Here is a 16,123-nt window from a genome sequence, read left to right as displayed (position 1 = left end):
GGGCCCGATGCGGCCCTCCAAGGTCATTTACCTGGCCTCCGCCCTCAGTTTTATAATATAATATTTTATATCATTTTTAATAATATAATATATTGTATATAGATATAATATTGATAATAATATTATAATGTTATACAATATAATACTAATAATAATACCATATAATAATATTAATTATATGTTATATATTACATATAATATTACAGTATAGTGGAATAGTTCAATATAGTAATATATAATGCTAATATTGTGCTATGCTAATAATATAATATATTATATGTATATACAGCTGCTCTGAGTCCCCTTTGGGGTGAGAAGGGCAGGATATAAATGTAATAAATAAATGTAGTAAATGAATAAATAAATAATTTTAGACTTAGGCTCACCCAAAGTCTGAAATGACTTGAAGGCACACAACTACAATCCTAATTAACTTGACTATCTCATTGGCCAGAAGCAGACCCACACTTCTGATAGGTTTATGTTGGTTACAATTGTTTTCATTTTAAAATATTGTATTGTTCTTTCATTGTTGTTGTTCTTTTGCACTACAAATAAGACATGTGCAGTGTGCATAAGAATTTGTTCATTTTTTTTCAAATGATAATTTGGCCCCTCCACAGTCTGAAGGATTGTGGATCGGCCCTCTGCTTTAAAAGTTTGAGGACCCCTGTTCTAGATAGTGGGATACACTGTGTCAGAGTGTACTAATGGAATCTCCTTCCTTGAAGGCTTTTAAAAGAGGCTGGATGGACATCTCTCATGAGCATTTGATTGTGTATTCTGTTCAACATCTTTATTAACGACTTAGACGAAGGGTTAGAAGGCACGATCATCAAGTTTGCAGACGACACAAAACTGGGAGGGATAGCTAACACTCCAGAAGACAGGAGCAGAATTCAAAACGATCTTGACAGACTAGAGAGATGGGCCAAAACTAACAAAATGAAGTTCAACAGGGACAAATGCAAGATACTTCACTTCGGCAGAAAAAATGGAAATCAAAGATACAGAATGGGGGACGCCTGGCTTGACAGCAGTGTGTGCGAAAAAGACCTTGGAGTCCTCGTGGACAACAAGTTAAACATGAGCCAACAATGTGATGCGGCTGCTAAAAAAGCCAACGGGATTCTGGCCTGCATCAATAGGGGAATAGCGTCTAGATCCAGGGAAGTCATGCTCCCCCTCTATTCTGCCTTGGTCAGACCACACCTGGAATACTGCGTCCAATTTTGGGCACCACAGTTGAAGGGAGATGTTGACAAGCTGGAAAGCGTCCAGAGGAGGGCGACTAAAATGATTAAGGGTCTGGAGAACAAGCCCTATGAGGAGCTGCTTAAAGAGCTGGGCATGTTTAGCCTGCAGAAGAGGAGGCTGAGAGGAGACATGATAGCCATGTACAAATATGTGAAGGGAAGTCATAGGGAAGAGGGAGCAAGCTTGTTTTCTGCTGCCCTGCAGACTAGGACACGGAACAATGGCTTCAAACTACAGGAAAGGAGATTCCACCTGAACATCAGGAAGAACTTCCTCACTGTGAGAGCTGTTCGACAGTGGAACTCTCTCCCCGGGGCTGTGGTGGAGGCTCCTTCCTTGGAGGCTTTTAAGCAGAGGCTGGATGGCCATCTGTCGGGGGTGCTTTGAATGCGATTTCCTGCTTCTTAGCAGGGGGTTGGACTAGATGGCCCATGTGGTCTCTTCCAACTCTACTATTCTATGATTCTATGATTCTATACCTGCATGGCAAAATGGAATTGGATTGAATGGCCCTGGTGTCTTCCAACTTTATGATTCTTTCACAAAGAAGTAGGTTTTTAAATAACAGCTTCTTAATGTAATGCCAGTTGGTTTTTCCATAGTATATTTCCTTTGAATCAAAAAGGAGTAATAAAAAACAGAAAAATACAGTAAAGAAAAATAACAAGAAAGCTTTAGATGGGTTATGCCATATGTTAGATAAACAGTTTGGAATAATTTTCTTACAGTATATCTCTCCTGAGTTCATTGGTATTGCGGAAGAAATGAATTGGTGCCTATAAGATGAGACATGTGAGCAGAAGCTAAATCTGCATTATAAAGTATCAGTAAAAGCTAAGCAGGTGTGAAATCTGTGTTCATGTATTTAAATGAATGATTTACGGCTCCCTAAGTAAAATAAATAGGATTTATGGCCAGTGAGAATGTTCTGAGGTTTAAACGTAGCTAGACTCTTCAGTAAAAATTCTATAATGCCCACTTCTTCCATAAACATTGCATGGTAGCAGAGCTTGAAAAAAATTTAAAAGTAATTAGTTACTATTATAGGCTGGAGTCCTCTGTCACGTTGTTAATTATATAACTTTTGTACAGTTAACTACATAGTGGAGATGTTAAGAAACATTGTTAGTCATTTGTGAAGTTGCATAGTGGTTCCAGTGCGCACCAGTATTCTTTAGCCAGTGTCCCAGTGCTACTACCCTGATGGGAATCTAGTCCTGTATAACTATATTATTTTAGGTAAAACTACAGCATTGTGGTAGCATGAAAAATATCTGCCATTGCCTCAGAAACCAAAAAGGAAGGCAGTAAAAGACATCATATTCAAGCAAGCAGTTCCCTGAAGTAGGATGTTCTGAGTAGGCTACCTTGGAAAAAATCACCTGACTTGTGGCCCAGGCAATTTTCCAAGGCTGCCTTCCCAGGCCCCTTCTACACTGCCAGATAAAATTATCTGACAGACTCATATAATCCAGTTCAAAGCAGATAAAATTGATTATCTGATCTGATAATCTGGATTATATGGGAGTAGAGAAGGGGCTCAGAATGTCCTGACTTTGAAAATTCACCAGGAAACCAGAAACTGGACAAATAAGCCATTCCGTACCTGCAACCTTCTTCTGCCAGTCATGATGGAGATAGCTTTGCCTGCCTTCCCTTGAAACCATGGAAAAATTTCTATGCTAACAATAAAAGACCATTATGAGAGCACAGCATATAATAAGATTCTAACCACCATGTGTTTGGATGACAAAATGGTGCTCATTGCAAATCAAATCATCAAAGCAGCAGAAATAAACTCCCTTTTAACTTTGTTATAAGGACATTGGTAAAAATGCGAAACCTGATTTTTTTTTAATATACAAAGATATTTATGTCCCCAAATACAGGCAATTTTCATTTAAGAGAACTTCTGAGAAAGAAGCTTCTTTTTCCAAAGTTTTTTGATGCCTGCCCAGCCTCGACTTTTTCTTGTCATCTGCCTAGCTGGAAGGGTTTTTTAAGCAGCATTAACATTGTGAAGGAAGGCTGGAGAAGCTTTTGATGTTAGATCGCAGAAGTATAAAATGAAGCTTCAGTGGAAGGTGGGTGGTGACAGGATTGTATTCTAGCTTGATCCAACTATATCCATGTGTGTTTCCCTACTACCGGCAAGGCAAGGCAAGAGCTGCTTTTTAATCAATTTTTAACATTTTCAAACAGGAGAGAGCAGATATGCCACTAAAATGGAAATCTTTATAAAACTGAACTCAGTCAAAGGATGCATTCTGGAAGACAACTTGAAGTGACCTTTAGAAGATTTTGAGTGCTTTTATTTATCTACACAAAACTTGCCTACTTGGTTGTTTCATTTCACATGTGCATACTTTCAATTCTGAATAAAAAGTCATCTGAAAAAGGTTCAAGCTGCTTTGGTTTTGTATGTAGGAGCCTATCCCTATTCTTTCCATGTTATTTCTGACTCTTTTACCAACGTTTTTATTAAAGAAATAATGCCCAGGAAAACATCTATTCCATTAACTGAGGTATACCTCTACATCGACTTCATTAAATGAGTTATATCTGTAAAGGGGGGAAAAAAGGAAGGAAGGAAGGAAGGAAGGAAGGAAGGAAGGAAGGAAGGAAGGAAGGAAGGAAGGAAGGAAGGACGGAAGGGGCAATGATTATCAGCTACAATGCTATTTCAGATAAATAATATTATTGCCCCTTGAAAACTGCTCTATGAATATTTAATTAGTCCTAACATTGTTAATTGTGATATATTGCCATATCTACTCTAATCTAATGCTCACATTTTTTTACTAAATTACCTTCTCAAAATTAGGGTGTATATTAGATTCATGTAATATGTTTAATACTTTTTTGGGTTTCAGGGTTTTGAAAATTGAGGTGCACATTGGATTAGATGGCGCATTAGACTTGAGTAAATACAGGCATTTCCAAATACACCAAAATGACTTTTAGTGATATTTTTGCCTCTAAACATTCCACAAATACTATGCTATTACCCGCAATACCCTAAACCGCCCTTCAGTATTTTGACCATTAAAAATCTAATTAATTTTTTATTAAAATTTATCAAAATATTTTCTTTTGCCCCCAGGTACCCCAAAAATGCCTGCTACTTATATGGGAGCATTTTCACCACATATCTGGCCATTCAGGACAAGTTTAGGGCCAGAAGAGTATATAGGTAGTGGTTGGATGTTATTTTCTGTTGTTAAAAATGCCCTTATAGGGCCCAAAATTGTCCGGGGGAGGGGGGGGGCGTTCAAGCAATGGTGCAAAAGTCTCCCATGTCCCCAGAAGACTTTCAGTACCAACATGAGTGAGGTGGTCGATCAAAACAGCCCTACAATGTTTCCTGGGATACTAATGAATCGTCCCAGCATTTCATGGTTGCAAAACCCTATTCTTGCACAAGGAGATGAGCTATTACAAGAAAAGTCATTTAAAATCATAGATTTTCTGTTATGTGTCATACGCAATTTAAAAACAGACTTCACATGACACCAAGGGGTTAACTCTCATAAAGACACCTGCAAGGGCAATTTTCTCATGTTACTTCTTTGAGGCATCTTCTCTGGGGAGCTGTGTTGGGACTTTTCTTTTGCTCTGTTCAAGCCCTGACCTTTCTTTCAGCTTTGTAATGAAGGTGACACTTAGCATCAATTATAATGATGAGTGTTTTGACTTTCAATCCCTTCCATTCCAATCCATTTGGAATTGGATTACAATAAACAATCCATGCCATAGAGACCACTGATCAGATAGTAATGAAATTTTATCCACAAAACATGACTTCAGCTAAATTTCAACTGGTGCTGGACTAATAAACAAATCTTTGTTATCAATTGAGATAGTTACATTAGAAGCTCCCCAGAGCTTTTTCATGAATATGAGTGTAGAATTGAACACTGGATCTTTTCTAGTGTGTGATTTCTCCCACACAAATTAAAATTGCTGGATGATTAGCTGGAACATATATTCAAATATAGAAAGAATGTCATCTTTAAACTTTCTTTCCTTCTTTTTTCCATCTAGAAAAACACATTGCATGTTGTTATATGTCTCCCAGTCAATTTTGATTTTTCGTGGCATTTTTTTTTTTTTGTCAAGAGCAACTTGAGAAACTGCAAGTCACTTCTGGTGTGAAAGAATTGGCCGTCTGCAAGTACGTTTCCCAGGGAGGCCCTGATGTTTTATCATGCAGTGGGAGGCTTCTCTCATGTCCCCGCACAAGAAGCTGGAGCTGACAGATTGGAGCTCTCCTTGCTCCCCGGATTCGAACTGCTAAGGGTTTAACCCATTGCGCCATCAGTGTCTCCATGGAGACCATAAGATGGCTCCATCAGGAGGTTTATTTGTCAAATTTATACAGGAGGGGGGGTGTATTTGCTTTCCTTTGAAGCTGTGAAAGTTTGACTTTTCCAAAACCATCCTATGAATTTCCATGGTTGAATACCTTGTTACTTCTTCTCTTTACTTCTCCCATCCTGCTTTGGCCATATTGTATCCCCCCCCCCACCCTATAGATGTCTTTTTCTTGGCCACCAGATTGCTTTAAATCTCCCACTCTTCTTCGGATATGTACATGGAGAGGAAAATTAGCTTTTTGGAGAAGAAAATTAGCATTTTCTGAGCAGGAAACAGCTTTTCCTTAGCCAGAATGTAATTCGTAATATAACATATGTGGATTTTGCATATAATAAGTTCTGTCTATCATATGTAGATTTTTCATAAAATACGTTCTAGACTCCAAAATTTGTATCAGTCCAATCTTTGTCTTATTCATTTATAGTATTTATACCATGCTTCTCTCTCTCAAAGGAGACCCAAAATGGCTTTTTAGAGTTTCACAACAACATACATATATCTCCTCATAGGTTATCATTTGTGGCTGGGTATGGTTGTCTTCCAAGTGTAGTGTCTTGATGGTGGGTCTGCAAATAACTGTAGAGACTTATACTGGATCCGCATATATTCTTCTCTTCCCTATTGGAGAGTATGGCTTTACATCAGACACCATTTCTACTGAAATGCATAGAATCTATTGTAGCATAATGATCACAAATTGTGTCCCAGACTCCAAAGGAGTCATGGAAACATTTAGAGATATGAGGAATAAAAACCAGTATTACAATGCCAGGAACAAACATTTATTCTGCATTTTTGGCTTTTATTCCATGGCTCAGGTCCAGGCTATTTGACAGATCATATCTCCCTCAGTGAGATGGCCCATGCTCCGAGATCATAGGAGAGGCCCTTCTCTCGGTCCCACTACCATCACTAGCACTGTTGGTGGGAACATATGAGAGGGTGTTGTCTGTGGCTGCCCCAGTGCTATGGAACCCCCTGACCAGGAATACCAGAATGGTCCCTTTCTCGTCCTTCCAAGCACTAGACTAAAATATTTTTATTTGGGCAAGCTTTCAGAACAGAAATTTTAAATGAATAGACCACAGGGTGCTACAAGATGCTTCAAGATTTTAGTGAATTCTTTTAAACAGTTTATTTATTTATATGCATTATTATAATACTTAATCTGAATTCTTTTAATAAGTGCAGAACCTTTAATTCTCTTTAATACTGATATATTTTAAGTGTATAAAAATGTGGAATAAATACTGGGAACTGGGAAGACCTGGAGGTCAGCTGTTACCAACAGTGCTTTGGATTTTGAAGAGGAATGAATAGAGGGTGAAAGGAAGAGACGTGCCAAGAGGAAGGCACATCAAGCAAACTCTTGATGGATCACCTTCCATTTGGAAATGTATGTCCTCACTGCAAAAGTCTATGCACATCCAGAATAGGTCTCTACAGTCACTTACAGACTCACCGCCAAGACTCCACTCTTGAAAGGCAATCATTCTCAGTCACGAGTGACAGCTGATGATACATTTTTTGTAGGTTGTGAGCCGCTTTGGTCTCATCATAAAAAAGCAGGCTACAAATAATTATAGCAACAACAACAGCAATTACTGAGAAAATAACTTTTGGAGGAAGAAGATATCCAAAGGAAAAAAATTCAGTGTAATTCTCATGGATGTGGTGGAGGTGTCTTGTTTTTATATTCACTTTAACATCACTGAGGGTTATATCACAATGTTCAGGCATTCTTTATATTGGCATCTCTTAGGCCTTTTGCAGCCTCCCCGGGTTCTTGTTTTTAATTAAGCTTAGGGGAAGCTATGAAAACAACCTTTCCCTCAGGAAACATTTTGGTTTGGGAATTTTGATAAAATAGAAAGGCTAATGGGTAATTGTAAAGAACCTGATGTGGCAGGGAATGGAATCCTTTTGATCCCACCGCTGCCACCAATTTATGTGGAGAACTGAGGGTGATGTGGCAGGGAATGGAATCCTTTTGATCCCACCGCTGCCACCAATTTATGTGGAGATCTGATGGTGGCAGGGAATGGAATCCCTTTTAGAATCCCTCAGCTATACCACCAATATGTACAGAGGTGAGGTGTCTGACAGGAAATGTGTGACAGAGATGGAATCCTTTCAATCCCACACACACACACACACACACCCAGATGCCACCACTTAATAAAGATGTTTTATGAGAGATGATGTTAACTAATTATTTGGTTAATTATCTTCTTCGCTGCCACCAATGGAGGAGACTTCAGGCAGATGGTACTGGTTCTTATAAGCTTTCTCTATTTGTTCTACTTCAGGTGTTGATGTTGCTTAATTTAATATAGGAGTATGACAGAGGCTTGGTTAGAACAAAATCAAAACAAGTTTATTGCAGGTACAGAGCTTGATGGTTTCAGATAACTTGCTAAAGGCACTTCGCTTAATGGTTACAAACAGTTATGAGGTGGTCAAACTTTCAAAATACTTCCTTCTCTGGATTACACTAACCCCTGATCCTCCTGGATCCCCTGGGATTAATGTTCCCTAATCCACAGACTCTATAACTGACCCTAGACAAATCACCTAACTTGCCTAGTCTGGCCCAACCTAAATCTGACTCAAATCTTCCTATTTAAGCCAGCCTGATTCTCCACACAAGAATCAGATCCTTCTCTGTGACTAGAAAATCACAAACTGCTGGGTTTTAAAACATTCCCCCTTTTCCTTTCCAGGCGGCGGTTGGCTCCGCCCCTGTTGCTATGGTAACCTGTTCTAGCATTCTAAGATGGCTACCTTCCCCATACATATCAATTCAAATACTCACCATTTTAAACTTAGCCAAACCTGACTGTTTAAACAAAATTAAATACACATTTCATCTATAAACAAAATATAATTATACACTTCTTCACAGTAATAAATAAAAAGAGGGTGAATGCTACACATCACTTGAAACAACAAAGTATGCTAAAAATCATTAAAAGATATGCAAAAAGCATTCTAAGATATTTAGAAAATGAAGCAGAAAAACAAGTCCTTTCTGGAAAGGAAGAAAACTTCTCAAGACGTTGAAGGGCAGATTTCAGCATAGTACTAATAGGAACAGGTGGAGAGGCAGGAAGAGCTGTCATGGATAGATAGAGAGCCAAAGCTAAAACTTAAAAGGAAAGTATATGAACTTAGAAATCACCAGTCTGTCATGCTTCCTGTTATTTCACACACTGCAATGCTTTCTCTTATTGGATTTAAAAGAAGGTTGATTGTTGTACATCTAGGAAATTAAAAGCCCCTTTAAAACATTCAATCTGGAGAAAACAGAGATATTTACTAGGTCAAAAGAGGAGATTTTTCTCCACTCTATCATATTTGTCATCTTCAAACTTAAGGAGAGAGATTTCCTTAATGGCTAAAGCTGGCACATATCCCCAATGTCTATGTAGGGTTGTATAAGCCGGACAGTGAAGTCACGGATAGGAAGAGTTCTACAGGCACTGCAATCTACTAAACAAAAACAGACAAGTGGCCCAAAAATAAATAATTACTGAACTCTCAGTAGAAGCCAAGATAGCTAAGCCAACACTATCATACTTTGGTCATAGCATAAGATGTGATTTACTGGAACAATCACTGGCCAACACACATTTTGGTGGTTCAAATGTTTCTGGGTATATTTGACCTGCTGATTCCAAAAATCTTACCATTTTTCACCTAGAAACTCTAGTTTCTGAGATACAGAACATATACCATCCACCAGTCATCTGCTCACCCATAGAAAATCACGATAACTAACCATATCCAAGAAACTAGAGCTGTTGTGATCTGTCCAATGCAATTATCTGAATCAGTGCTCCAAATAATGCCAGTAACAGTCCTAAAAACCAAGAAACATTTTTTTTTGTTGGACAGTGTAATGCTTGCTAAAGTGGAAGGCAGTAGGAAAGGATGAAGTCCATATTCCAGGTAGATACAGTTAAGGAAGTGATGGCCATGAGTTTCAAGGCTTGACCAGGACTCTTGAGGGTATTTTATTCAAAGGATGACCATGTGTTGAATTCAACCTGATGACAAGTAGCAATAAGGAATATTTAGTTTCACATGTAATGGCAAAAGAAAAGTCGGAGAATGTGTGAAGGAGAGATTGGTATGTTAAGTGCAGGAGCAAGGTGGGAGGTCTTGTATATTCAGGTTATTTTCCATATTGAAGCTTTTCCCATTAGGAAAATTATAGAAGCGGATGTTGCAGTGCTGTATGAAATCTTGGAGCGCATCTTTAAGGATTTATAAGGTGATTCAGCTATACTTTACCTCACATCTATTTTCTTGGTTGGAAAGGAAATACCCCAAACTCTCTCTGGCCTGAATTCTTGTCAACACGCATAGTATATATAAGTTTCTTGCTCACTAGTGCTACATTTCAATCTCCTATTTCTTAATAGAAAAAGGGATGATAGTGATAAGCAACTTAGTACTATAATATTTTTTACGTCTGTCCACATGCCATCTTTCAAGTCACCTGTTGACTTATGAATACCCTATTAATTTTATAGGATTTTCTTAAACAAAGACTGATCAGAGATGGTTTCTGATTTTTCTTAGCTTCTAAGAACAGGCTAAATATGATGAGATGTCTTTAGGATATTTAAGTCCATTGTTCAAATACATGATCCCAAACTTAACATCTCTAGTTGAAACATCTCAGTGAATGGAATTGGGCAAGATCCCAGCTGTAAATCTTGGCCAGTTTATTCAAAACAGCTGCCATGAATGAGTCAGAGTAATTAGACTCCTTCTATTCCATATTAGGTTCCTTCACATGCCAGAAATGAAGGTACTAAAGTGTTTGCCTTATGGAACCCCTACCAATTCAATGAATTGGACCGTTGGTTTAATGGAGGCTTTTGAAAGTGCTGAAAGAGCAGTGGGAGGTAAAGCCTGCATGGAGCTATTTTTTCTCTTCCTTTGACTAAAGGAATTTCTAGAGAAATATGTTAAAGGCGGAAATATATTCTCCTGTTTCTCAGAAGATGGGGGAGGGTGCAACTAGAAGTATTGGTGAAGTTGAGAAAGGAATGTAAAAGTGGTTGGAGATCTTTATTGCAGATAGGGTGCTATCATGTATCAGTGTATGGTGCTATCATATATCATCATGATGAGGAGCTTTATTTTCTAGGAATGACCACATCAATACACAGAAATCAAAAGGGAGATCGTTTTACATTGAGAGATTTGAATATGTGTGTTTTGCACAAGAAACTTGAATTGCTATCTCAGCCAGATGGTGATGAAATACGAAATTTTTATATTGAGACCATGCATGAAGTCAATTAAAGGCTTAAGAAAACAGCACTCCAAGTATTCATTGTAACAAAAACTAGAAACCCATGGCATTCAATTTCTGTATCATAAGACCACCTCAAAATCCTTTCCTCAGCAGTCTAGACAAACTTACAGGCATTGTCAAGAGAACATGGTATGCAATCAGGTTCTGAGCTTGGAAGCTTTACTTTTGGAGTAAATCTAAAATATAACTTTTTTAGTCTCTGAAAACTGTTCAGAACTATGCTTTTCACATCTTCGCATCAATGACAATACAGCATCTTTTATCCAAATGCAGTGATGTATGAAAGAGAACACAACAGTTGCAGTGCTCCATCCATCTTTTTTAAGCCTTTTGAAGTCTTCACTAAGTCTTCACTCAAGTTACTGGGAAAGTGAGTGAGATTGTGGCCCTGAACCATATCCCTAACCTACCTATCATCCACTGAAGATCAGATCTCTATATACAGTTGTGGATTCTGTAGTCATGACTAGGAACCCTGAAAGATGCTAGAGATGTTCAAGTTCATACATGAATTAGATCAGTTCTAAAAAACAATCAACTGCATGATTAGGGGGAGTAAGATTCAATGTAATATTTACCATTTATATTGAATGGCTGATGTGCATGTAGTCTTAATAGATCAACCCAAACTCCCATCTCGTCCCAGAGGAACTTATAATTTAAATATGAAGCTACAAAAGATAATGAGGTAAAAACTCATTGAGTTACATGTGTCAGTTCTGTAATCTAAAAAAAAGTAATATTTCACTACTTCAGTGCTTTGTGACTCATCACAATCTGAAGACAAGACTCTTATTATTCATTTAACTGAGATCGGCTTTTTTCAGTTGGAAAGGGAGCAGATTGACAGCAGGAAAATCACAGAGCGGGACTCCAGGATACCAGAGCATATGACAAGGCCCCACTGGTTGTTTCCCTGTTGTTTCACATATCATTTCTTCAGTCAGATGCACACCACTGACAACACGTCCATGCATCTTTCATTCACACATGTATGCATAGCATTCATGCTCTTATGCACACATGCCCTTTCTAACCCCTGGTCCTTTTTCCTTCTCAGTTACTGAGAAAAGCTGTATTTCTCAATAGCAAAGTCTGTGAAGAGGAAAAAAGAAGATCAAAGGTAACATCTTTTTTCGGTCTGGTTGCTGATTCCCTCAGGCCCAACTGATTCCACCAATGAGCTTTCAAGATCAGAGGTTTCCTATATATCTCTAGTTTATGCACAGTCTGAAGTATTCCTTTTCTTTGCCCTGAATCTCCCATCATGCTTTAGGAACAGGTGTGATAACAGAGTGTTTACTGATGTAGCATGTCAGTGGCTTTAAAGTGAAAAAAGGATCCAGCCTTCTTGCTTGTGGACCAGAGTCACTGTAGTTGTTGTTATTCAATTCCCATTACATGTCACATGACATTATGGCCAGAGGGTCATTTTTTCTTGCCTCCATTGAAAAAGATGAGCGTGTAGCAGGTAGACTTCAAGGGTTTATAAGATGCTGACCCAATCCCTCTTTGGCTGGATGTCATCTCCAGAGCATGTGTACTGCCATTGGAGCAGGGGAGTACTGCCAGAGGGTAACAAAGCACATTTCACTGGAATACAGCTGTGATTCATTTGTAATCCATGGATTTCAATATCCATGTGTGTCTGAAACTAAATCCCAGCCAAAACCGAGGGCTCGTTTTATAGCTAAAACATACAAAACATTAATATGGAATTAAGCTTGTATTTTAAAACAACATACAGCATACAATTGAAATGATTTTTAAAGGAATTTGAAAACAAGGAATGCCATATAGAGCCTCATAAAAAGCCATTTTCTCTTAACTTTCGGTTTTTGAAAACTTGTCAGAAAAAAGTCCTTGCCTGTTGATAGAAGGATTGTAAGAGGTAAGTCATTCTACTCTCTCTAGGAACAGAGTTCCGGAACTTAGGGGCAGCCACTGAAGAGGCCCCTTTGCACCCCAGATATACCAAATGTGCTTACAGTATATACTCAAGTATAAGCCGATTCAAATATAAGCCAAGACACCTCATTTTATCACAAAAAACGGAGAAAACTTATTGATGCAAGTATTAGATGACGGTGGGAAATGCAGCGCTACTGGTAAATTTCAAAAATAAAAATAAAATTAGATACCAATAAAATTACATTAAACTGTAATTTAAAATAACACTGTCCAACTGTGATTACCTTTATATTTGAGTATAAGCTGACCTGAATAAAAAGGGCTGAAAAACTCAAGCTTATACTCGAATATATATGGTATTTTAAAACAAAAGCTTTCTAGGAAATTATGCTTGGTAGCTGATCAGATATAATCCATTTCTTTTTCTTCTATATATAAACCATGTGATTATGAGGAAATGCAGTTCCTGGGCTGCTTTAGCTGATTATATAGTGCTTTTTGTGCCGCAGTGGGATATACAGGAGTACATGTAATCCTTTTGCTCTGTTGAGTGGTTGCAAGAACACAGACCTGCAGCACTCAATGGCAACTCCCTTTAGCCAATTTTGTTGCATTAAGAAAGGTTTTTGTAGTTAATTGAACAGTCTTTCAAGTGTTTTAAAGGAGACATTGTCAAAACACTTTGCATATAATTGCCTTGTGTTTATATACCCTGCATTGTTGGTAATGGTCTCTTTACACCCTTGCTTGTCTTGCCAACTTTGACCGTTCTCATTCAGCAAATAGGCCTATTTCCATCTGTGCTGTTCCTTGAAAAGTGTGAGCCAACACAGCCCTTTTAAAATTTAATTGACTGACTTAATTATGCACCAGAGCCATTAATGTGTATGCACCACTAGGAATTATTGATGTTATGGTTTACTGTTGTTTACTTGATATCTGGTTGTGTGCCACATTGCATGATTCTTATGGTATGAGAAGACTTCACCCCAGAAATATAGTTCAGACTTAAGTGAATCTGAAATTTTATTCTATTCTTATGTGAATAATGGGTTCCCACTTTATGTGCATTTCTTAAGAAGGGTGAGAAACCTGTTTCACAGTTCGGCATTTTTGCAGGCTAAGCTCAGGGGGTTGGGCACACTTTGGAGAAAGGAAGGCCACGCTTCTGGAATTTTGGCTCCATGCCATTCATTTTCATTTATGTGTGGACTGGTTCTAGAACAGAACCAGCAGCAACTGATAGCTCTGCCTGCCCATGTTTCCCAGGCTCAGACAACCCAGGGACATGGGATGGTAGTCATCGCCCCCTTCTGTAACATTGGCTCGGGTGATGAGGCACTCTGGGAAGGGAGAAGAAAGATGAGAAAGGATTCCTCCCTCTTCTCTATTGAGTACTCTGGCAAACATCACTATAGCTATGATAGTTGATAGGTAGGATCCAAATCACACCTGGAAACAGCCATGGCAAAGGGTGGGAGGATATGGCTAAGGTGGCTGTCCAGCAACATCAAATTGCCTTTGCTGCCACTGGATGGTGGAGATGCCCTCCCACCTCTGCAGTGGCTGAGGGAGTTCCTGTGTGGCCCATACTAGGGCCAATCTGGCATATGCCATGCCAGATCAGCAGTGAATTTTCAAGTCAGTGTAGACCTTTCCTTAGTCAGTTAGGACGGTGTTCTAATCCTAGTAAATTAGGAATGAATCAATCATAGATACTTAACTACTCAGGATGAAAACCAGTAGGCATTGTTCCTATATTAGTTCAATTCCACTGAAAACAGCTCTTAGAAAGTCTCATTTGTTTATGACATCTTTTCTTTTATTACTATTTGTTTGAGATATCTAGATTAGAATTATATTAACTGTACTATCGACTGGAATTACTACCTGGACCTGAATAATGCCAACATAGTACTATTGTGCTTGCTTTCAGACAAAGAAAAATACAGCTTTCAAATAGGAGGCATGAGCTTATAGGAGATTAACCATCCTTCATTATCCAAGACATCTATATCCCTCTGTTCTAAGGTCTCTGTTAATGGCCTGAAAACTAGAAATCAGCTGCCGAAAAGCAGAGGTTATGCCCCAAATCATGTAAGTTTTGACTGCCATGTCAGTAGAATAATAAACACGCATTAGCACTGCCCAGTCTTATGAATGGCCCAATCACTCCCCTTTGCCTGGTTTTGTCATTTTACATACTTTTCAACTTAAAGTACAAGCTAAGCCTGACAGGGAACTAATTAGAGTCCCATATTAACCATTGATCTTGTAAGGGGCTATCAAAATGCCTGCCATTTTCTGAACCTGGAAGAAAAAAAATAGTGTGTGTGTAGTCATGTGTATGTAAAGCTGAGGACAAAATCTACCAACAGTGATCTTTCAGGAGGCCTTGTTTATTTTAGGGAGAAGTTATATGAAAATTCAGTCTGCTGAGTCCTACGTCTGGTTCAAATTAAAACCATTGCTGAAGTTTGGAGAAATGTAGGAAAGTGATTGAAGAAGATAACAATTTGGAGCTATGAAGTAATCAATATCTAGAAAATATTTTTTCTCTTACTCCTTATGTTGAAAGATTTTGTTTCCAAATCTACAGCTAACTGCTAAGTGATATACATTATTCATAGTCTGAGGGTGCATTTGCACTGTCGATTTAATGCATTTCGACACCACTTTAACTGTTATGGCTTCACAGGAGTTATAGTTTTACCAGGCCTTTAGCCTTCTGTGCCAATGAGCACTGGTGCCTTACCAAAGTCCAAATCCCAGGGTTCTTTAGCACTAAGCCATGGCAGTTTAAGTGGCTTCAATCTGCATTAATTCTACAGTGTAGATGCACCTACAGTCAAGTGTGGTTTATTACAATGGCTGCAATCCTGTATGGCAGTTATGAATGTGTAACCTGGAATTACACATAGTTTTAATTCATGATCCCTGTTTAACCCCTGATTTAGGGGCAATAAAGTTCTTCAATCTGCACTTTCCGGGAAGTAGCTGCTTTGGTTAATAAGGATCTGTTCCTCTGTCATGCAGAAAACAGCTTTGTATGTGTGATCTCTGGTGTGAAGGACAACAGTCTCAGAGGCCTCCCTTTCTACCAGTTGCACTCATTCGTGAGAGTGGTTGAAAACAGCAGCCAACTGTCCCCAAGTGATATTGGAATAGATCCCTATTGATCACAATAATTGCTTCTCAACCACTGGGAGGGTTCAGCCAGAATTTACTGATTAAAACTGCAGCTAT

At 38.5% G+C, this 16,123-nt stretch overlaps 1 long non-coding RNA gene across 1 annotated transcript; it reads left to right on the top strand.

Moving 5' to 3' along the window:
* Positions 1–14,118: 14,118 nt before the first annotated feature.
* On the top strand, positions 14,119–15,050 carry LOC134295654 (uncharacterized). Its single transcript, XR_010002273.1, has 2 exons — positions 14,119–14,311; positions 14,814–15,050. It is a non-coding gene; the product is annotated as an uncharacterized LOC134295654 (long non-coding RNA).
* The last annotated feature ends 1,073 nt before the right edge of the window (positions 15,051–16,123 follow it).

The sequence above is a fragment of the Anolis carolinensis genome, chromosome 1, assembly GCF_035594765.1.
Source record: "Anolis carolinensis isolate JA03-04 chromosome 1, rAnoCar3.1.pri, whole genome shotgun sequence".
Taxonomy (NCBI): domain Eukaryota; kingdom Metazoa; phylum Chordata; class Lepidosauria; order Squamata; family Dactyloidae; genus Anolis; species Anolis carolinensis.
This window is presented reverse-complemented; position numbering and strand designations above follow the sequence as displayed.